At 38.0% G+C, this 25,381-nt stretch overlaps 2 pseudogenes; both read left to right on the top strand.

The window, feature by feature from the left end:
• The first annotated feature begins 2,062 nt into the window (after window positions 1-2,062).
• LOC142434236 (U6 snRNA-associated Sm-like protein LSm3 pseudogene) lies at window positions 2,063-2,373 on the top strand (annotated as a pseudogene).
• Window positions 2,374-23,943: 21,570 nt separating this feature from the next.
• LOC142433408 (protein FAM204A pseudogene) lies at window positions 23,944-24,990 on the top strand (annotated as a pseudogene).
• Window positions 24,991-25,381: the final 391 nt, after the last annotated feature.

The raw sequence follows: 25,381 nt of genomic DNA, 5'->3' as shown, positions 1-25,381 counted from the left end.
GGGGGGGAGGGGAGACTCCAGATCGGGCAAGATATGACAAAATAACTATGTATAAATTACCAAGGGCACATGAGGGAGGGGGGAGAAGGGAGGGAGGGGGGGGGGAAGAGGACCTGATGCAAAGGGTTTAAGTGGAGAGCAAATGCTTTGAGAATGATTGGGGCAGGGAATGTATGGATGTGCTGTATACAATTGATATATGTATATGTATGGACTGTGATAAGAGTTGTATGAGCCCCTAATAAATTGTTAAAAAAAAAAAGAAAAGAAATGGTGCTAGCCAGCCTGTGTGATCATGAGGTACTGAAGGGATCACTTTTCAGGCATCAAAGAACAAAAAATCATATCATTGTGTGCTCACCTCCCAATCAATTGCTGAAGACAAATGGGTGCATAAGCAAATGTGGTGAAGAAAGCTAATGGTGCTCGGTTATCAAAAGATATAGCATCTGGGGTCTTAAAGACTTGAAGGTAAACAAGTGGCCATCTATCTCTGAAGCGGCAAAGCCCATATGGAAGAACACCAGCCTGTGTGATCATGAGGGGTCGAAAGGATGAGGTATTAGACATCAAAGAACAAAATGTCATATCATTGTGAATAAGGGGGAGTGTGGAGTGGGGACCCAAAGCCCCTCTGTAGGCAACTGGACATCCGCTTATAGAAGGGTCGCAGGGAGGAGACAAACCAGTCAAGGTGCAGTATAGCAACGATAAAATATACAACTTTCTTCTAGTTCCTAAATGCTTCTTCCCCCACCACTATCATGATCCCAATTGGACCTTACAAATCTGGCTAGACCAAAGGATGTACACTGGTACAGATAGGAACTGAAAACACAGGGAATCCAGAATGGATGATCCCTTCAGGACCAGTGGTGAGAGTGGCGATACCGGGAGGGTGGAAGGAGGGTGGGGTAGAGAGGGGGGACCGATTACAGGGATCTACATATAATCGCCTCCCTGGGGGATGGACAACAGATAAAGTGGGTGAATATGACAAAATAATAATTTATAAATTATCAAGGGTTCATGAGGGAGGGGGAATGGGAAGGGAGGGGAAAATAAGAAGCTGATACCAGGGGCCTAAATGGAGAGCAAATGTTTTGAGAACGATGAGGGTAATGAATGTGCAAATGTGCTTTATACAATTGATGTATGTATGGATTATGCTGAGAGTTGTATGAGCCCCCAATAAAATGATTTTTAAAATGGTGCTGGAAAAATTGGATTTCCATTTGCACAAAAGTGAAACAGGATTCATACTTTACTTCATATATAATAATGAATTCTTGATAGTTCAAAGACCTAAATGTAAACACTAGAATTATAAAATTCATAAAAGAAAAATTAGGGACAAATTTAGTGGTTCTAATTCACGGTATAAGCACACTATCAAACATAACAAAAATACATACACAGCAGAAGATAAAGTGGATGACTGGTACTTCCTAAAAGTAACACAATTATGTATATCAAGAGACTTCATCAAAGTCTTTTGATATACAGACAGGGGAAAACAAGTTTGGCAATGATATATTGGTCAAGGGACTAATTTCTAAAATCTATATAAACTGCAACATCTCAACAAGAAAAATATGAATACAACTATTTAAAAATAAACAGAGGGAATGAGCAGACAATTCACCAAAGAAGACATCCAGGTAGCCAACAAACACGAAGAAGTGCACATGCACACTAGCCATTTAAGAGATATAACTGAAAACATTGATGAGGTATCACCTCACACTGGCATTAATAGCAAAGTTAAAATAAGTTAAGTAACAAATGCTGGAGAAAGTGCAAAGGGATTGGAACCCCCATATACTGCTGGTGGGACTGAAAAACTGTGCAACCACTATGGTACGTGGTTTGGTCCTTCCTCCAACAACTTGGAAGAGAAACACCATATTACTCAGCAATCCCATTGCTCAGTACATACCTTAAAGAAATAAAAGCCACAGGATGAACTATCCACAATAGTAAGTAATGGAAACAATCTAAAGGCCCATCAGTAGAAAAACTCTTTGGTACATACACATAATGAAATATTAGAGAATTTGAAGCATGGCGGACGATGTGGACCAGCAACAAACTACCAACACAGTAGAGGAGCCTCTGGATCTCATTAGGCTCAGCCTGGATGAATGCATTGATGTGAAAATGCGAAATGACCAAGAGCTTTGAGGAAGATTGCATGCTTATGATCAGCATTTAAAAATGATACTGGGAGATGTGGAAGAAATTGTGACGACTATAGAAATTAATTAAGAGACACATGAAGAGATATATAAATCAATGAAACAGAATATTCCAATGCTCTTTGTGCGGGGCGACGGTGTTGTGCTAGTTGCCCCTCCACTGAGAGTTGGCTGAAACCCAGAATCTGTTCAGAGGGGAAGAGAGGAGCCTCCTGAATGGAGGCTGTATTCCGAAGAGAAACCTACATAAACTTTGATGCTCAGAAGTAACCAAGGATTCATCCTTTCCTGAAATAAGTTGGTCTCCTGCCCCAAACTAAATGACATTTTAATTTTTTTCCCCACTCTTCCAATAAATGTAATCACAAAAATGCAGGGTTTTTTTCAGCAAACAATTTTGGGATTTTTTTCTTTAAATAAATGTTTCTTTTCCTTAAAAAAATATTATGCATTGTTAAATAATATTGATGAGACCATGAAACACCTCATGACATGAATGGATTTGGAGGACATTATGCTGAGTGAAGCTAGTCAATCACAAAAGGACATATCTTTTATTACAATTATTATTTGGGAATTAATACATATCATTATATATCTCAATTATGTCCAATAGAATTGTAAAATTGCTACCACAATTACTCTCCAAACATTCTTTTTCTACATGGACTCCTTGACAGTATCTCCTTTTTATATCACCACCACCACCACTGAGCCCTCCTCTCCCTGAGCCCCTTAGTCTACTTGCTGTCCCTATCGGTTCATCAATCCTGTATTTCACACACTGAAAAATGGAAAAGCATACTAACACAGCTTCAAGAGGGTGACCTCCATTGATACAACACTTCTGAGATAAACTCTAATATGAGCAAACAAAACCTAACCCACACAATACACACCAAAAATACAGAAAAATTTAGAAACCAGATCAGGTCCAGCCTGCATCATAGGGGGGATCTGCTGACAAACTATTAACTGTTAGTCTTTGAACTAACTACAAGCTTTTCTTTTTGGGTTGTTGTTGTGTTGTGGGGTTCTTTTTGTTTGTTTGTTTTTGTCATTGGCTTTTTGTTGTTGCTGTTGTTTTGTTATCTTTTGTTGCTTGGTTTTGGTCTGTTTTGTTTTTGTGCATCTTATTATCTCCGCATGTCTGTCTAAATAAGATAGGCTGGATGAACAATCTGGAGGAGAAAACAATGGGACCGATGGTTCTGGGGGGGGATATGGGAGAGGGGTGGATGGGGGGAAAGGAAGTGGTGTTAACAAACCCAGGGACAAGGGAACAATAAGTGATCCAAAATCAATAGTGAGGAGGGTGTTGGAGGCCTTGTAGGGCTTGATCAAGGGTAATGTAATGGAGAGGAATTACTGAAACCCAAATGAAAGCTGAGCATCATAGTGGGACAAGAGGAAAGCAAAAGGAAATAGAGGAAGAGCTAGGAGGCAATGGGCATTTACAGAGGTCTAAATAAGGCATGTACATATATAAATATATTTATATATGAGGATGGGGAAATATATATATATATATATATATATATATATATATATATATATATATATATATATATAGTTAGCATTAAGGTAGCAGATGGACATTGAGCCTCCACTCAAGCACTCCCTCAATACAAGAATACTTTGTTCTATTAAACTGGCAATCCATGACACCCACCTTCACGACACGATCACTAAAGACAAAGTGGATGCATAAGCTAATGTAGTGAAGAAAGCTGATTGAGCATGGCTATCAAAAGATATAGCATCTAGGGTCTTAAGGACTTGAAGTGGCCATCTGGCTCAGAAGCAATAAAGCCCACATGGAAGAAGCACACGAGACTGTGTGATCACGAGGTGCCAAAGGGATGAGGTGTCAGGCATCAAATACCAAAAACCCATATCATTGTGAGTAAGGGGAGTGTGGAGTGGTGACCCAAAGCCCATCTGTAGGCAATTTGGACATCCCCTTACGGAAGGGCCGTGGGGAGGAGACGAGCCAGTCAGGGTGCAGTGTAGCAACGATGAAACATACAACTTTTCTCTAGTTCCAAAATGCTTCATCCCCACCCACTATCATGATCCCAATTCTACTTTAAAAACATGGCTAGACCAGAGGATGTGCACTGGTACAGATAGGACCTGGAAACACAGGGAATCTAGGACAGATGATCCCTTCAGGATCAGTGGTGAGAGTGGTGATACTGGGAGGGTGAAGGGAAGGTCAGGTAGAGAGTGGGAACCGATTACAAGGATCTACATATATTTATAACCTCCTCCCTGGGAGACCATCAACAGAAAAGTGGGTGAGGGAGATGTTGAACAGTGTAAGATATGAAAAAAATAATAATTTATGAATTATCAAGGATTCATGAAGGAGGGGGGACCAGGAAGGGAGGGGAAAATTAGGAACTTATGCCAGGGGCTTATGTGGAGAGCATATGTTTTGAGGATGATGAGGGTAATGAATGTACAAATGTGCTTTATAAAATTGATGTATATACGGATTATGATAAAAGTTGTATGAGCCCCCAATGAAATGATTATAAATAAATATATGCATAGATCTATTCCACTATCACTATATACAAATGTATTTACATATATACATGCCTGTATTTAGCCCTCTATAAATGTGCTTTGCCTCTTAATTCTTTCCTGTATTTCCTTTTACTTTCCTCATGCCCTACTGTCATGTTCGGCCTTCATTCAGGTTTCAGTAATTTCTCTTGCCTACATTGCTTTTGATCAAGCCCTCGCTGGCATCCTATGCTCTCTTTGCCATTTATCTTAGAATATTTGTTCTTTCCTTGTCCCTGGGTTTGTTGGACACCCCCTTTTTCTTCCCCACCTCCCCCTCTCCTGTGTTCCCCCGGAACTGTTGGTCTCGTTGTTTTCTCCTCTGGATTGTTTATCCCTCCTATCTTGTCTAGATAGAAAATAGGCATTTAATTTTGTAGATTTTTTTCACCTTTTTAGTTTTCTTGATATAAAATTCACATATCACACACTTCCATAATTAAGTTGCTTTTAAAATATTGTATACACATCATCATAGTCAGTTCCAGTACTCCCTCCTCACTCTTGCATTCATTATTTGCTCCCCAGTTCTTCTCACCCTCCCTACCCTCATCCCCGATAAATCGTTTTTTTCTATGCATCCACTCCATAGAAGACCTCTTTAAAGTGTAAAAGACTAAAATCTATCTGACCCAAGCCATGGAATTTTCAATAGTTTCACACAATGTGAAAGCTGGACATAAATAAGGAATACTAGAGAAGAATTGATACATTTCAATTATCTTGGTGAAGAATATTGAAAGCAAAATGGACTGCCAGAAGAACAAACAAATCTGTCTTGGAGGTCCCAGGGAACCACTTCAGAATCATATAGAAAAACTGTCTTAATCTAGTCCTTTCAAGGGCAGAAAGTGCACAACATTGCATTTTTGTGTGTGTTAGGAGCAACAAAAATATTAAACAAAGGCAAAGAATTAAATCTTTAATACAACACTTTTTAAAAAGATCATTTTATCGGGGGCTCTTACAATTTTTATAACAGTCCATATATCAATTGTATCAAGCATATTTGTACTATGTTTCCATCGTCATTTTCAAAACATTTACTTTCAATTTGAGACACTCACTGTGTTTGAATCCTTTCTGACTCAGTGACCCAGGTGGCACCATAGGTTATATGTTGGACTGATAATTGCAAAGTCAGATTCAATCAGCCTGCCAATCTGCAGGGGAAAGGCAAGGCTTTCTTCTCTCATAAAGATTTACAGTCATGGAAACATGCAGGGACAGTTCTAGCCTGTCTTAAAGGCTCACTATGATATTTCAATAAATATTACATAGTAACAAGTCATGCTGAGTGACAAGTCATCATCACATTTTACCTTATCATTTCAGTGCTATTTTAAAGCTTGGGAAGTGAATTATAAATTTCACTTCCTAGAAAGAATAGGCAAAGAGATTAAAAATGAACTCTTTGTTTAGACTTCTATAAATGCCCTTTCCCTCCTAGCTCTTTCCTCTATTTTCCTTGACTTTCCTCCTGTCCCACTATCATGCTCCATCCCCACCTGGGTTACAGCTATACCTCTTCATTTCGTTACCTTACCCTTGATCATTCCCTACCAGGCCTGCCACTCCCACCTCACCACCAATTTGAATCCCATGTTGTTCCCTAGTCCCTGGGTTTGTTAACACCACTTCCTTAACCCCCACCTCTCGCTATCCCAAGTCCCCCCAGAACTGTCGGTCCCGTTGTTTTTATATGAGGATGGGGAAATATATCAATGTGCCTATATTTATAGGTTAAGTATAAAGTTGGCGGAAAGACCTTGGGCCTCTACTCAAGCACTCCCCCAATGCATGAATACTTTCTTCTATTAATTTGGCATTCTATGATGCTCACTCTCCCGACACAACCGCTGAAGCCAAAGCAGGTGAACAAGCAAATGTGGTGAAGAAAGCTGATGGTGCCTGGCTATCAAAAGAGATAGCGTCTGGGGTCTTAAAGGCTTGAAGATAAACAAGCGGCCATCTAGCTCAGAAGCAACAAAGCTCACATGGAAGAACACACCAGTCTGTGTGATCACGTGGTCCCGAAGGGATCAGTTATCTGGCATCAAAGAACAAAAAATCATATCATTGGGTGCACACCTCCATGATATGATCGTTGAGGACAAATGGGTGCATAAGCAAATGTGGCACAGAAAGCTGATGGTGTCCAGCTATCAAAAGAGATAGTGTCTGAGGTCTTAAAGGTTTGAAGGCGAACAAGCGGCCATCTAGCTCAGAAGCAACAAAGCCCACATGGAAAAAGCACAACAGCCCGTGTGATCACGAGGTGTCAAAGGGCTCAGGTATAAGGCATCATCAAAAAAAAAAAATCTTACCATAGTGAATGAAGGGGGAAGTGCAGAGTGGAGACTCAAAGCCCATTTATCGGCCACTGGAGATCCCCTCACAGAGGGAGCTAGAGGAGGAGATTGAGTCAGTAAGGGTGCGATGTAGCACCGATGAAGAATACAGTTGCTAAATGCCTCTTCCCCACCCACCCACCCACCCCACTACCATGATCCGAATTCTACCTTGCAAGTCTGGATAGAGCAGAGGTTGTACACTGGTGCAGATAGGAGCTGGAGAAACAGGGAATACAAAGTGGATGATACCTTCAGGACCAGGGGTGTGAGGGACAATCCTGGGAGGGTAGAGGGTGAGTGGGTTGGAAAGAGGGAACTGATTACAAGGATCTACATGTGACCTCCTCCCTGGGGGACGGACAACAGAAAAGGGGGTGAAGGGAGATGCCGAATAGGGCAAGATATGACAAAATAATAATTTATAAATTATCAAGGGCTCATGAGGGAGTGGGGAGTGAGGAGGGAGGGGAAAAAAGAGGACTTGATGCAAAGGGCTTAAGTGGAGAGCAAATGCTTTGAAAATGATTAGGTCAAAGAATGTACAGATGTGCTTTATACAATTGATGAGTATGTATGGATTGTGATAAGAGTTGTATGAGTCCCTAATAAAATGTTTTAAAAAACAAACAAAAAACATGAACGAACACTTCTACCACTAAAAAAAAAAACTCTTGTCACAAAAAAATCTCAAAGTTGTGATGAGAGTTGTATGAGCCCCTAATAAAATGTAAAAAAAGAAAAGGGAAAAAAAAAAAAGAAAATGATTAGGGCAAAGAATGTACAGATGTGCTTTATACAATTGATGTATGTATATGTATGGATTGTGATAAGAGTTGCATGAGCCCCTAATAAAATGTTTTTTAAAAATCTCAAAGTTATATCAACTTTCAAAAATGACATCAACATTCAAAAAGCTTCATTTGGCAAAAAATTTTAAATTTGGTTGTAGAACATATCTATAGTCTGAATAAGTGGAATAAAATTAATGTATTCAACACTTTTCATTCCACTATTTGTGAAGGTGGTTAAAATCATAAAAATTTTATATGATGAATGAAAAATAATATAATGCAGTATAATGATGTAGCTATAATATTGAGTGCTTTTGCTTTTCCACACACTTTTTGAAGCTCCCTCACAGACATACCAAATGCTATAAAACTTACCTTTTAAATAAAAATCTGTCAAATAGTAAAGTTGTATTTATTTGCTTGGTCCTAATGTGTTGATTTATTTTTCTAGTGGGAGAGGTGACAGAAAGTTGTATTAATAAACTTTAGGAAACAGAACTGGCATAGGTTGCCATTGAGCCATTCTGGAGGAAATCTCTTGTTATTTATTTTTATTTATGGGGACATAAATCTGGCTAGGTAATCTTATTAATCATAGAGAGGAGAGTAATAAGATTTTTTAGATTATTTAATAATAATAATAATAATAAAAAGATAGGTATGATTAGAATACCACAAGAATGTTCTCCAATTCCATCAAAATTCCATAGTGAGGGCAGGTAGTAGGCAGCTGCATTTGAATGGCTGTGAGTGGGCCTTTTCCAGGAGGTAAGGTACAATCTAGGAGGATATGAATGGTCTCACAAGTGCTAGAGCAAGGTTGCAGCATCATGGTACTGATTCAATGGTACTGATTTAAACATGGGGGCCTAATTTAATAAAATTTTTATGAAACTTAAAAAAAATAAGCATGACAAGATCCTTATGTCCCTGGAAAAGGACATAATTCTTACTAAATGAGAGTGTCAGTCAAAAGAAGAAAATCCTGTAGGAGATGGACTGATATAATCTTAGTGGCTTCAACAATGGGCTCAAACATTACAATTGTGAGAATTGTGCAGGACTTTGTATTATTTTGTTTTGTTGTTAAGTTGGAGCTGGTTGTCACACCTAACACCACCACCAATGTTATTTAATCTAACTGTGTAATGTCATGTTAAAATTATACTTGATTTTTCTTCTACAGAATCCCTGGGGAGATAACATTATTCATAATACAATCCCTATCAAACTCCCAACAGCCTTTTATGGGAGCAACAAAGAGAAAGGCAAATCTCAGATTCATATGGAATTGCAAAATAGCGTGCATAGCTTTTTAAAAATCTTGAGGAATACAACATTAAGAGAACTAACATTTCCACATTTCAAAATGTAATATAAAGCTAACACAATCAGCACAGCGTGTACCTCCTTTGCTCTGATGCTTACAAATTTTGCCCCAAACCATTTTCTTCTTCTTCTTTTTTAAAAATCATCTTATTGGGGGTTTGTACAACTCTTATCACAATCCATACATACATCCATTTTGTCAAGTACATTTGTACATTTGTTGCCATCATCATTCTCAAAACATTTGCTTTCTACTTGAGCCCTTGGTATCAGCTCCTCATTTGCCCCCTTCATCCCCCACCCTCCCTACCTCATGAACCCTTGATAATTTATAAATTATTATTATTTTTTCATGTCTTACACTGACCGAAGTCTCCCTTCACCCACTTTTCTGTTGTCCATTCTCCTGGAAGAGGGTTATATGTAGATCATTGTGATCAGTCCCCACTTTCTCCCCCACCTTCCCCTTAACCACCTGATATGGCTACACTCAATATTGATTCTGAGGAGTTTATCTGTCCTATATTCCCTGTGTATCCAGCTCTTATCTGTACCCCATGTGCATTCTCTGGTCTAGCGAGATTTGTAACGTAGAATTGGGGTCATGATAGTGGCGGCGAGGAGGAAACATTAAAGAACTAGAGGAAAATTGTATGTTTCATCAATGATATACTGCACCCTGACTGCCTCGTCTTTTCTTTGTGACCCTTCTGTAAGAGGATGTCCAATTGCCTACAGATGGGTTTTGGGTCTCTACTCTGCACTCCCCTTCATTCACAATGATATGATTTTTTTTTGTTCTGAGTCTTTGATGCCTGATACCTGATCCTACTGACACCTGATGGTCACACCAACTGGTGTAATTCTTCCATGTTGGATTTGTTGCTTCTCAGTTATATGGCCACTTGTTTATCTTCAAGCCTTTCAAACCCCAGGTGCTACATATTTTGACAACTGGGCACCATCATCTTTCTTCAACACATTTGCTTATACACCCACTTTTTCTTCAGCAATCCTGTCAGGAAGGTGAGCATCATGGAATGCCAATTTAATAGAACAAAGTGTTCTTGCATTGAAGGAGTACTTGAGTAGAGGCACAGTGTCCATCTTCTACCTTAATACTAAACCTATAAATATATACACATAGATCTATTTCCCCATCATTATATATAAATATATTTACATAAGTACCTGCCTGTATTTAGACCTCTATAAATGCCCTTTGCCTTCTAGTTCTTTCCTCTATTTCCTTTTACTTTCCTCTTTGTCCCACTATCATGTTCAGCCTTCATTTGGGTTTCAGTAATTCTCAGTTACATTTCTCTTGATTAAGACCTACCAGGTCTGCTAACCTCCTCGTCATCGCTTTTAGACCACTTGTTGTTCCCTTTTCCCTAGTTTTGTCCCACTTCCTTTCCCCTGCCTCCGCCTCTCCCATGTCCCCCCAGAACTGTCGGTCCCATTGTTTTCTCTTCGGATTGCCCGAAACCATTTTATTGGGAGCTAATACAGATATATCATTCCATTGTTCAACCACATCAAACAGTGTCATACAATTGCAACCACAATCAGTTTCAAAGCATTTTCTTCCTTCTTGAACTTCATGATATCAGCTCACCTATACTCCTACCCCCACTGTACCCTTTAGGAGCCTTTTATTTTAACTTCCTCCTCTATAGTTTCATCAATCCTGGGTTTCATATACCAAAAAACAGAAAAACATAACCAAAATTCAAGAGGATAAGTTGATTTTTCTGAAGTGGACCATTTTATTTCCTTTTGCACTCATGTGTAGTTTGGAGATATTTTCTTTGTGGTTACTATGATTAGCATCTTGCATTTATAACTAGTGTGATTGGTAGTAGACATTTAGTCAATTCTGACTCATGGAAATCCCATTTGTGCAGAATAGACATACTTCATAGGATCTTGGAGGCTGTATTTTTTTTTTGCAAGGAGATCAAAAGATCTGCTCAGATAATCTTTTGGGTAAATTTGAACTGCCAACCTTTTGGCTTGTAGTCAAACACTTAACCATTTACTCTTCACAGGGATCCATTATTTATAACCATCTGCTTTACGTCACCAAAAATATAACTAATAATAGGCATTTTAGGTTTTTCTTTTGATTTCAGAATTTTTATTACTCACCAACCAAATATTTATCATAGAAAAATCCTGTCAACGGCTTTATTCACTAAATTTGAGAATCTTATCCTTCCTTTTCAAAGCAAGGCTTACTTAATTTATATCTCAAAAAATTCATGGCTGCATGTGAGTAGAATGCCAATGACCTTATAATCATATACTCAATTGATGTCAATGAAATGAGGAAGGCAAGGTTAAATCAGTCATGCTGAGATTAGGCAACAGTTGATCTTCTGTTCTTCTTCCTCTTTTCTCTTAATAAGCCTCATCGTAACCAGCCTACTTTGAGCTATTCTTTTAAAAAAAGAAAAAACAGGATGGTCTCCCTATATGCATATAGAATAATTAATCATAAAAAATTTCTAAATTAATGAATGAACAAATTAATGTTTCTTTCAAACCATTTTATTAGAACCTAATCCAGACATCCATAGTTCTTTCATATCAATCAGTGTTGTACAATCCCTAACACAATCAGTTTCAAAACATTTTCTTCCTTCTTGTGCTCCTTGATATCGGTTTCTCCTTACCCCTCACCTCCATTGCCATAACCCTCAGAAACCCTTTCTACTTATTGTCTTTATAGATTTCCCCATGATGGGTTTCGTATACTGAAGAATCATAGAAAAATGCTTAACAGAGAGTCAAGAAGTCTACCAACAATGACAAAAGACAACAGAGATAAACGCCAATATGTAAAAAAAACACGCAGAAAATGTTAAAAGTTAGATCAAGCACAGTCGGGCAGTGTAAGATATGATAAAATAATACTTTATAAATTATCAAGAGTTCTTGAGGGAGGGAGGAACGGGGAGGGAGAGGGGTTAAAAAATAAAAATAAAAATGAGGAGCTGATTCCATGAGCCCAAGCGGAAAGCGAGTGCTTTGAGAATGATGAGGGCAAAGATTGTGTAAGTGTGCTTTACACACTTAATGTATGTGTGGATTGTGATAAGAGTTGTATGAGCCCCAATAAAATGATTTTTAAAAATTAGTTCAAGCACAAAGGGAGATCAGAGGACATGGTTTTTAAAATCTATTTTATGTTCTTTTTAAAACATCTTATTGGGGCTCATACATCTCTTATCACAATCCATACATACATCAATTGAGTAAAACTCCCTTATACAATTCGTTGCCCTCATCATTCTCAAAATTCGCCTTCCACTTGGGTTCCTGGAATCAGCTCATTTTCCTATTTCCCTCTCACTTCCTCCCCACTCCCCCCTCCCTCATGAACCCTTAATAATTTATAAATTATTATTTTATCCTATCTTACACTGCCCGGCGTCTCCCTTCACCCACTTTCCTGTTGCCCATCCCCCAGAGAAGAGGTTATATGTAGATCCCCGAGATCGGTTCCCCCTTTCTACCGCCCTCCCCTTCCCTCCTGGTATCGCCACTCTCACCGTTGGTCCTGGGGGTTCATCTGTCCTAGATTCCCTGTGTTTCCAGATCCCAGCTTTACTGCTGTGCATCCTCTGGTCTAACTAGGTTTGCAAGGTAGAATTGGGATCATGATAGTTGCGGGGGAGAAAGCGTTTAAGAACTAGAGGAAGGTTGTGAGTTTCATTATTGCTACACTGAACCCTGAGTGACTCATCTCCTCCCCACTATCCCTATGCAAGAGATGTCAAGTTGTCTACAGATAGGCATTGGGTCCCCATCATGCACTCCCCTCATTCATGATGATATGATTTTTTCCCCTGCCTTTGTTGCTCGAAACCTGGTCCACTCAGCCCTTCATGACCACACATGTTGGTGTGCTGCTTCCATGTGTACTTTCTTGCTTCTGGGCTAGGTGGCCGCTTGTTTACTTCCAAGCCTTTAAGTCCCCAGATGCTATATCTCTCAATAGCCAGGCACCATCAACCTTCTTCACCACACTTACTTCTGCGCACATTCGTCTTCAGCGTTTATGTGGGCAAGGTGATCACACAATGATGATTTTTGTTCTTTGGTGTCTGCTACCTGATCCCTTCACACCTCGTGTTCACTTAGGCTTGTGTGCTTCTTCTCTGTGGGCATTGTTGCTTCTGAGCTAAATGGTCGTTTGTTTGCCTTTAAGTGTTTAAAACTCCAGACGCTATATTTTTTTGAAAGCCAGGGACCATCAGCTTTCTTCACCACGTTTGCTTATGCACACGTCTATTCAAGTCAGATACAATGTTTTAATCTAACATTGTCATTACTTCAATAATCTGTATGATAACCAGATTATTCCTGTCCCTCAATTACTGTTAGAGGGAAATAACTGGAGGCTTATTCCCTGTGTTGATTTTACAAATGTGTTTTGGGTTTCCACTGTCATCCATAGCTTTCTACACACCAGAATCCCATAATTTAAACTCTGATACTATTCCCTGCTTTGGATTTGAGTTACATACTTTACAATCCTTGGATCGCGGATGTTGGTGTGCTTCTTCCATATGGACTTAGTTGATATCTCACTTAGATGGCTGATTGTTTGAAAACAAGCTTTAAGACCCAGACACTTTTCTTTCTGATAGCTGGGAACCATCTCATTTCTTCAAAACACATTGCTATAGCACCCATATCTTCCGAGTGTCCTTCATGAGGGAGAGAAACAAGCAGGGCCATGTCATAAAAACTAATTGTCCTTTGGAGTTAGGATTAAGTGCAAGTCCAAAATCTATTCCTGAATCTATGCTGTTTATCTGCCTCTGATTCATCCTTGTTATTTTATGGTAGAGAATCTTACAGATCATTTCCCCAGAGCATAATGACCTTCTGTTTATAGTGCCATTGATTATCCCATCATACTAATTTTAAAACACTATTGAGAGAGAGATGAAACTACAAATCAAATGCATGGATTGTTGACTTGCAAAGATTAAGTCCTTACATGACTGGATGCTATTTACACAAACAATGGGAGTTGGTGGTCAGGCAAAACTTATATAATATTCATTGTCAACATCAGACATGAGTCTGCCGGAATAATGCATGTCTTAATTCAACAAGTAGGGTGTTGAAATAGTAAGTCTACCTGTAGACAGTTCAATAGTCTTGATATATTTCATGAGGAAAAAGGGAGAGAACAGAAAGAGATTATAAAAGCAGAATGTGAAGGTTAAAGGAGGTACAAAGCAGGTAAATGTCTCTGGTGTGGTTTAGTTATGGGGGCTGAGATTCTGCTGCTATGGCACGCAACTTGGGGCGGGGGGCGGGGGAGACCTTCTTTTGGTGCATGTGCTGGAATCTACAGGCTGTTTATCCCTGGGGTGGAATGCATTTTCTCCAGAGGGTGGGTTTATACCAGAAGAGGATGCCAGAAAAGCAAGTGGGAAAGAATTAGGGGGGGGGGAGTATTATAATAGGAAAAAAGTACAAAAACCAAATAAAATAAAGTAAAAATTAGCACCTCCTTTGATAGTGTTTCTGTGGGTGGGGGGAGGTGAGGGAAATGGGAGGCACTGGAGAACAAAGCCAGACACAAAGAGGAAGAAAAGAGGGGAAAAGTGAAGCTTGGGGATGGACTATGTCTGCTCCAAGCTGCCCACGCAATCTTCTTACCACCAGGGTACCCAGAGGGCAGCTGACTGTGCTGCCTCAGGGGCCAGTAAAAATCGGCTATTCAGGGGGAGGATAGGGATTGTTGGTCGATGTCAGCAGGTGCTACTGTTCTCCCACTTTAAGAAACTTGGGTCTACTTACCTTTTAAGTTGAATTTCTCGCTGCCAGGAAGTGTAGGATTTCCCTCTCTGGTAGTTGCTGAAGCGATTTTCCCATGCTTGTTATCTGATGGCCATACTCCCCTATCTGACCCTGGGTCACAGAAGCAACAGATGGGAGGACTGGGTTGCCTTCCTGAAGAATAGATGACGGGAGGTCTAAAATGCACACCCAGGCTTTGAATATATAAAGGCTTTTTCCATTTCCCATATCAAATTATGCAGCTCCCAACAGTATCACCAAGGCTCCTCATTTCAGCTTCTAGTAGTCAGAAATCCTTGGAATTTCTGGGATTGTAGATTCATTTATCAATGTTGTCTTTAGATAGCATTGATCTTATATATGTGTTCAAGTATCAAGATTTAAAGATTTGTCTCAGGGTAATAATTTCAGGGACTCTGCATTGCCCCTTACCCCCTCCTTGATCAGGATCCTTCTATAAACTCTTTGATCAAAATGTTTGGTAATACTTACTGGGAACCATACATTTTTTTCCTGGTATCATGGCAAGAGACAGTTATTCAGGGAAGCAATTAAGCTACATATTCCATTTACTCCTCTTAACTGACTTTCCTTCTCCCTCTGCTGTTCCAGCCAAATAAAGATAAGTTGTTGTGACTTGGATGACACCTTGCAAACTTTGAAGACCCCAGATAATATACAAGGAACTAGGATGTAGAACAGAAGGACTAAATATCATATTAAGCCAATTAACTACATTGTGTTGATCTATTCATCTGTTGATGAGCATTTAGATTGTTCCGACCATCTGGTTATTGTGAAGAGTGTTGCAATGAACATTGGGGTATAAATGTCTGTTTGAGCCTCTGCTTTCAAATCTTTTGGGTATAAACCTAGCAGTGAAATTTGAACGCATTCATTGCTGGTGTGGATGTAAAATGGTACATCCCATGGATCAAATGGTGGTTCATTTTTAGGCTTTTGAGGGGCCATCCCACTATTTCCCCCAATGGCTGTACCATTTAGCATTCCCACCAACAATGGATAAAGTTTCTAATAACAATACATCCTCACTAACATTTTTAAGTTTCGTTTTTCTTAAATCTTAGTGGGTATAAATTGGTATCTCATTGTGGTTTTCATTTGCATCTCTCTCTAATGATTAATGACATTGAGCAACTTTTTGTGTCTTCAGTGGTTATTTGAATATTCTCTTTGGTGAAATGTCGATTCAAGTTCTTTGCCAATTTTATGATTAACTTATTTGTTTCTTTGTTGTTGTCTAGGTTTTATATATGTTGATTTTTGTTATAGTATTATTTCGTTTTATAATCTTGTTAGCTCATGTATTGATTTTTTAATATCCTTTTGTTTTTCCTGTTTTCTTTTAGCTATTTGAATTTGTTTATTATTGTATTGTATTTTATTTTATTCTATTTCTAATTCAAGTTTCCATAAATACAGTCTCTCTCCTTTCATTTTATTCAGTTGAATGGGCCATAATTTCTAGTTTCTTTGTGTGACTTTTGATTTTCTTTTTTAGTTGAGTCTGAAATATTAGATTTTTACAATGTATTGGTTTCTTAATTCCTCAATTATACAGTGACTTTGTGCAAATATATGCAAGAAAGTATTACTAATTCTTTGATTTCTACTCCCTTTGACTCGCTGTAGTATTTCAACCTCAAGCCAGAACAAGGTTTCAGTTTGGAATTGGTTTCAAGACAGTTAAAGCATTCTCTCATTATTCAGTAATTGGGAGTGGGGAAAAGCCCTTATTATTTGTATTACCATTACCACCTCTGCTGTGTGAGTGTGTCACACTTGGAGGGGAAAAGGTGGATACACTCTGAGAATCTACCTAGGAGATCTGAACCTTTCATTTCAGAGCCAGAGATTGGAGGCCCTTCTCAGTACATAGGAAATCCATACACTAGTCAGTGGTTCAGAGTGCGTGGTCCAGTCCACTAGGGTCATCCTCTATTGTGCTAGGGAGGACATGAATTCCTTAATCAGACTGTTCAGCAGATATGTGATTTTCATTTCAGAGCCAAAGATTGGGGGTCTTTTCCTGTGCACCAGAGATTCATACACCCAATGATGGTACTGAGTAGTTACTGACCCACTGAGACCAGTGCTGAATGGGGGAAAGAGAAGGACATTGGAAGAAATTTTTCTCATATTGTGTTATTCTGGGTTGACTGGAGTACAAATTCAGAAGTACTCATAAGTGTGTAACAGAGAATTTTATAACAAAGAGCAATTGTACATTAAGAAAATACCCCAGCCCAGTCCTGATCAAGTCCATAAGTCTGGTATTAGCCCATATTTTTGATACACATCTATAAATTCCTCTTCAGACTCAAGCAACATAGTCAATGATGCCAAATACAGGAAGATCACAGGCCAGTGGGTGGAAAGTCTTGCATCTTAGTGCTGGCAGGGGTCTCCACGTGGCTTCTCCAGCTCCAGTTTCAGGGCTCTGGCTCCATCACCATAGCTCCATGCGGCTTGTCAACAAGAATGTGTAGCAGAAAGAGTGTGTCTGGCCTCCAGTGAGCTATTTATCTCCATTGCCCCTCCAAATGAGGTCATAAAGCTGTGACCTGATTAACAGGCTAGACTCCACCCCTTCCTCAAGTTGACAGTAGATTAGGTAACTGCCACACATATCATATGACTTGTCACTTTCTTATTCAGTTTTCAATTCTTTGTTACTTTGTCCAACACCTCTGTTTTCTGACAGGGCTGGATACAATACTCTAGTTATTGGTATTCTTGTAGGGAGAGTCAGGATCTTAGATCTTACCAGGATCTTAGATCTTACCAGAATCCTCTGATTCCTCTTTATAAAATTTGTCTCTTTATTGATATTATTATTTTGTTCCTGTATAATTTCCTGATTTCTTTTGTACATGGTTCCTCTTGCTCTTTAAGAATGCTTTATCTTATTGTTTTAAAAAATAATTGTCTAGCAAGATCATTAATTGGGCTTCCACAGGATGACATTTCATTCTTTGATTTTTTTTCAAGCCTTGTGATTTTTTTTCCCTTTAAATGGGGACATTTCACTATTATATGATAACTCTAAAAACTGGATTCTTTCCCTCCCCCAGTTTGATTCTTTTGTATTTCAATTATTGAAGGCTATATTTTTCCATTTGTTTTTGTGGTGTCCTCTAACTGTTTTGGCAACACTTCTTTCAATCTTTGCAAATTGACTCTATTCCAGGATTCTCTTTTAACATTTAACCAGACATGCACTAAACCTAGGGCTCAGCACCTAGTAAGAGTATAGGGTAACTTCTGAGCATGCATGTTAACCTAAGCATGCATGCAGCTTTTTATACAGTGCTTCTGAAAACATCAAAAATTTGCCAAATAAACACTTTCCCAGGTTTCTTCTTCCAATCTCCAGACACCTAATTGTATGCTTTAAAGGCAGTCTTTATCACCCGGTGGTTATAAGCCTGCTTTATCTCAACCCTGCATGAGCTCAGAGACAGGTCAAACTCACTTTGATTTAGTCTTTCTGGAAACCTTCAGACATGTTAGAACATACACATGTATTAATTTGGGAATAAAATCTGCTCTGCCCCCTCTAGATCCAGAGACCAGGAGTGAAGACCCTCTCTGGGAATAAGGTACCCCACTGCTTTAAGATGACTAGGATGAGATAAGCAGAGAATAAGGTATGGCACATATAAAGATTTGCTACCAGTTAGATGTCTCCTTTCTTTTGCTCCATTATCACTTAGCTGCTGACAAAGTTGGTTCTGTGTCTGCTAGGTTCTGGGGTTTTGTCTTGTCTGTTACTTGCTTTGCCATGCTTTGTAGGAGGACAGGAATGTGGAACTGCTCATACTGCCTTCTTGCTCTTGAACTGAACTTAAAAACAATATTTTGATAAAAATATGAAACATTATTAAAGGGAATCCCAAAGAGCTTACCTGAGTAAATGAAAAGCTATAGGAAGTTATTGGGTGGTAAAGGTTCACTATCAAAAAGCTGTATTTTGTTGTTCCCAAATTAATTTCTAAAGTAAGTTAAATTTAAATCCCAACAGAATTTTTAATGGAATTTTAAAAACTGGTTCTGAAATTTATATGTAAAGCATCTGATTGAGAAAGTTTAATAAAATTCTGAACAGATTGAAGGTTAATGGTGATTTCTAGATTTCCAGGTTCATTTAAAGTTATAATAATTAGAACAGGTTGAGTCTGGTAATAAAATAGACAAGTGGATTACTGAAATTGAATACAAAATCAAGAAACAGATCAGTGGGACTTAGAATATTAGAGAAGGTTTACGTCAAAATCTGGGAAAGGAAAAGTATATTCAATGAGTTATGTAGAGACTATTTTTCATGGAAAAATTAAAGTAGATCATAACCTCTCATATCATACAGACACATTTTTTTTGTAGTTAGTTCAAGGATCGTTTGTTGGCCCTTCGGAGTGTTTTCCAGTCCAGTCTATTGGGGCACCACGCCCTATCATATAGACACATTTGAAATGAACTGAAGATGTAAATATGAAAAACCAAAAAATTAACTTATTAGAAAAAATATATGAAAACAACATAGGAGGACAGGGAAATGTTCCTAACCAAACTACATAAATTACATATCATAAAGAAAATTGATTAGTTTGACTTTATTAAAATTTGAACTCTATAAATGAAAGCACCATAAAATGTATGTCTTGTGTCAGTCTTGGAAAACATATACCATATTTAAATTTTTTATCCAGAATTTATAAAGAATTTCTAAAGCACAATAAGAAAATTATACAAAATTCAATAGGAAAAGAAAAATATATATATGAACAGGCAATTAAAGAAAAACAAAACTCAATGGCCAAGATACATATAAGAAGATATTTAACCTCATTAAATAGGCTATGTAACAACAGAAACCTTCATGCACTGGTGAATTTTTTGTAAAACAGAGCAGGCACTGTTAAATAATAACATTAACAACATATTACCATACTACCTAGTACTTTTTCTTCCAGGTATTTTCCCTATAAAATCTTTCCAGCATGTGTAAAAGGAGAAATGTTATATTTAAATAAAAAAAATTAAACATTTTAATTTAAAGATTTTAATTTTAACACCACAACAGTATAAGATTGGCTTCAATGGAGACATGATAAATAAATTGTGATATAGTCCTACAATAGAATAATACACAGTAGTAGAAACAAGTGAACTGGATCTATGTATTATCAACATCTGATTGAAGAAAACAAGTTGCACACATATAAGTATGTCGTTTGCAACCATTTCAGTAAAATTCAAAAGCACACAATGTAATAATTTATTGTCTATAAAAACCTGTTACCATTAAGTAGATTCTGGCTGATTTCTATGGAGTTTCTACCCTATAGAACAGCGAAGAGCCGACCCATAATGTTTTTAATGTTTCTGTAGGAAGGCAGACTGCCACATCTTTCTCCCATGAAGCACCTGACAAATTCAAACAACTGACCTCTCAGCAGCTGAGCATTTAAGCCACTGCACCACCAGTGATCCTTTTTAGTGTCTATAGAGATATAAGTATATATAAAAATTATTAAAACATAAACACCAAATTTATAATAGTGTTTGTAAATGAGTGAGAGGAGTAGAATAGGATTGAGGATGGGTCATAAAGACTACTTAAATTTTACTGCTTAACTGTTTCCTTGAATTTTAAAACATGCATTTAAAGTAAAGGTGTTAATAGGTTAATAATACAGAATTTTGGTGGTATGTGTATAGGTGTTTGCTATATTAGTCTTTGTATTTTCTGAATATTTTAAAACTATAAAATAAGATATCCAACAGAAAGCAAAATTGAAGGTGCTTCTGAAATGATTCTGACAATAATTGTGCAGCCAATTACAAGATATTTTTGCTGATCAGCAACCAAAAATGTAAAGGGAACAAAAGGAAAAGAAGACAATGTGCATAATCACCACTGTTCCCATGGACACGCTACTCAAATATTCATTTTTACTTGAAAATCCTATTAGGCCTCCCAAAGCTCAAAACAATATAATGCAATGACTAATACAGCATTAAAATTCCTATGTGTTCTGTGAGGACAATATTCTAAGGTAGAAGCTGTATAAAATGTCAAATTATGCAGAGAGATAAAATATATAGCTAGATGTTTGAAAACCTTACATATCAAAACAAAATTTCTAAAGGGGAATTTGGTATAGTAGAAATTCTCTTACTGATGCAAGAGAGTTCTCTTACTGGGTGTCAAAGCTAAAGAAAAGAGTCATAGAGACAGAAAACATAAATATATTAAATATTTTATTTTGTGTGAAAATATATAAATGTGTATTCATTCTACAATATTTATTTAAAATCAAGTCCTCCCCACCCTTTTTTTGGTCTATGCTTCCTCTAATAAGCTTTCTGCCTCTGTGGTTTTTTTACATAAATTACATGAGAGTACATTATTTATAAGTTCTGGTTGTTTTAAAGTGGAGCAAGAACTTAAAGACTATTCTGTAACATTCTGAATAGATTCCTTTCAGACTTTTGGTATCTTCTTCATGAATCTTTTGCATTTGATTTTCCATGTCTAATATGACCCCATGTTTTAAAATGAATTTGACTTTATCATGCCTCTACAAAGCATTTCAACTTAGTTTCATAGAAACTACAATTCTTATTCTTTTACATACATATTTTTCAGTTTACTTACCTAAATTATGCTATTATAATTGCAAATGCAATATCATCAACAGGTTTAGGAGTAACATAATTTATTCTTTGTAAACATTCAATTTAACTCATGAAAGCAAAGTGTGAGCACACTTGAGAGAAAACTACTAATTGTGAGTATTCCATATATTAAAGACATCATTTAGTTTGTTTGTAGTGAAGGGCTATGTCTAATATTAATTAAGACAGCTTTTACCACAAGTAAAAATCTAAGTATCACAAAACACTTGGGGAAGGATCAGGTTGTCAACAAATGGTATGGCCAACAAATTATATATGTATTTGAAGAAAAATAAAGTTTATGAGTTTCCTCTTTGTCTGAAAAATATGACAAAGGAACAAACATTTAAAAATGAACTAAAGTGACATTTTTTAAAATGACAATATCTAATAAATTAAATAAATTTATTGGCTAAAAAATACATATAATAAATGTAAATTCATGTAACCTCAATGTAGTCATAAAGTAGTCGCATTTGACAACACTAATTGAGAAATATTCTCCTAAATAACTGACTTGTACACTTAAAAATCGTCACCATTACAAAAGACAAAGAAACGCTGGCATACTGTTTCCAAATAAGATTAAAGTGTTGAATTTGATGCTGGATATTTTAAAATTTTAACTTTGTATTATGAATTAAGTGAGGGGTTTACATTTAAGATCATCATTTCTATATTCAACAATTTAAACAACTTATCAAACCTCCCAATAGCTTGTTCTATCCACTTTTTTTTCTCTTATCTTCCTCTCGTAGAATATTATCTTCCCCTCACCTTCGCTAATACTTGTCAATGCTCTCGTTCATTTCCCCCTTCCCTCCCTTAACTTTCTACCCTAGTAACTATTAAAGTCTGTGATTTTGATATTGAAAACCTTTATTTTGATTTTTCTTTTGCAACAAAACTCTCACACAATATTTTTCAATGGCTATTGACTAATTTTACTCAGCATGATGTTCTCAAAATCTACTCATACCATGAAGTGTTTAACAGTTTCATCATTATTCTTCCAACAGAATTTGCATGGAATTCTATTTTATTTATGTACTACATATTTGAAAATTCATTCTTCCTCTGATGGACATTTAAGTTGTTTCCATCTTCTTGCTATTGTAATTAGTGCTACTATGAATATGGGGTGCATATATCTATTCCTGCTACAGCTCTTAATTCTTTAGGGTAGATACCAAATAGAGTAATTGTTGAGTCATATATTCCTATTGCCAGTTGTTTAAGAAAATGGTATACCACTTTCCACAATGGTTGTGAAATGTACACTCCCACCACCAGTATATGAGAGTGCCACTCTTTCTGCCCCCACTACAGCATTTATTATTCTCTTATTTTGAACTTGCTATCAATGACACAACATTGCTTACTGAAAGTGAGGAGAACTTGAAACACTTGCTGTTGAAGATAGAGGATTACAGCCTTCAGTATGGATTACAACTTAATGTAACGAAGCCAAATCATCAAAACTGGACCAATAGATAATATCATGATAAATGAAGAAAAGATTAAAGTTGTTGTGTTAGTCTGGGTAGACTAGAGAAACAAATTCATACACACTCTTATGTATATAACAAAAAGCTTTATATACAAGAGCAATTAAATATTGAGGAAACATCCCATCCCAGTCCAGATCAAGTACATAAATCCGGTATTAGCCCATAAGTCTGATACCAATCTAGAAATTCCTTTTCAGATTCATGAAACACATGCCAAATGCAGGACAGTCACAGGCCAGTGGGTGGAAAGTCTTGTGGATACAGTGGCGGTAGAGGCATCTCAGTGCTGGCAGGGGTCTCCCCATGACTCCTTCAGCTCAGGGCACTAGCATAGCTCCATCCGGCTCCTCATCAGAAATCTCTCGCAGAGATTGAGCATGTGTCCCACCTCCAGTGAGCTATTTATCTCCTTAGCACCTCCAAATGAGGCCATCAAGCTACGAACTGATTGACAAGCTAGACTCCACCCCTTCACTCTTAATCCTCTCAAATTGACAACAGGTCATTTAACTACCATATCTGTCAAGGATTTTGTCTTGCTGGGATCTATGTTCAATGCTCATGGAAGCCACAATCAAGAAATCTTTAGAGTGAATGAGAAGCTGGGATGTTACGGGGTGTCAAGATGGCTGCCGGAGGCCGCTTCCCGAACGACAAGATGTGGAGTAGGTTACTACCACCTGGCCTACACTAAAGTGATGTTGACTCGAATTCTGAAGACGAAGTCATCCCAGAACCATCCGGACTTCATGTACAGGAAGTGAATGAGGAGCGGATGACTAGAAACGCCACAGTCTCAGACTTACCAACAGATGGGCCAAAGAGAGAAGCAGAGGCAAACATAAATGCATGTGAACAGTGTCCTTCCAGGATTTCCTTAAATATGTGGAATAAATTTCAAGAATTGCAGAAAAAGCATACAGAACAGAAAACCTCAACCTCAAGATTCCAGAGGAAAAGTGGAAGATGCTCCAGGAAAGGTAAATTGAAGTATAAAGAAGCATCCCAAAGTGAACAGTTTTCAAATGAAACACAGTGGAAGGAGCTCACTCAGTACTTTGGGGTTTGATAGGTTTGATCCCCCTGTAAAAAAGAAAAATGTGGACAAGTCGGGCCTAGAGAAGAGCATCGACCAGGCTGTGGGGGACTGCGATATCGAGAAGGCTGAGGACTCAGCGACCACCTGGCTACTCGGGAGCGTGGTGTTAAAATTGCCAAAGCAATCGCCTGCCACAACTTTGTAAAAGTCAAAAAGGAAGCGGAGAATTCACAGGTGGTTCGCAAAAAGAAGAAGCTGGCATGGGGATTTGAAGCAAAGAAGAGATGGGAAACCAAGAGCAGCATGGGATGGATATGTGTGACTTGCCAGAGAGCTTCCAGATCTTTCCAGACGGAGTTCCAGGGCTCCTTGATGCCCCGGAGTGATGTGCTTGTTTGTGCTGAAGAACACTGGGACGCTGGCAGAAGGGGACGGCTAAGCGTGACATTTGGGAGCTTTATTAAAATCCAGCCTCTGGGACCTCTAAGGCGCTTGATCCCTTCTGCAGCAGAGCCTTCTGTGCGTGGCTCAAGATCACCGAACGACTCCTGGCGAAGTGAGGGGACGATGTCAGCCCACGGTATCACCTCTCCTTCGCTTTCATGTCGGTGTGGGATTTGGCCACATTTCTTCTTGAACTTGGCTCTTCAGGGGGATATTTGTTAACAATGGATTGATCCTAAGTGCTATGAAAGTCTCACTTGATCCTGCCTTTTGCCCATGACTTTAATCACCTTAGCGCGCATTATAAACGTAATTATTGATTCTTTCCTGGGAGATGGTAGAGTTGATATTTCACAGTTACATGGTGAAAGCACTTTTTGTGTACTGTCAGATAAACTATTTCAATGAAAAATACTGTAAAACTGCAACAACAAAAAAAGGGAGAACTCTTTAGAGTATCGAAAAGCAAGGATGTTACTTTGAAGACTAAGGTATGCTTGACCCAAGATAAGTATTTTCAATCACCTCATATGCATGTGATAATTGGACATTGAGTAAGGAAGACTGAAAAAGAATTAATGAATTTGAATTGTAGTGCTGGAGAAGAGTACGG

This window comes from Tenrec ecaudatus, chromosome X (genome assembly GCF_050624435.1).
Source record: "Tenrec ecaudatus isolate mTenEca1 chromosome X, mTenEca1.hap1, whole genome shotgun sequence".
Lineage (NCBI taxonomy): Eukaryota > Metazoa > Chordata > Mammalia > Afrosoricida > Tenrecidae > Tenrec > Tenrec ecaudatus.
Note: the sequence above shows the minus strand (reverse complement) of the source record. Positions and strands in the feature narration are given on the sequence as shown.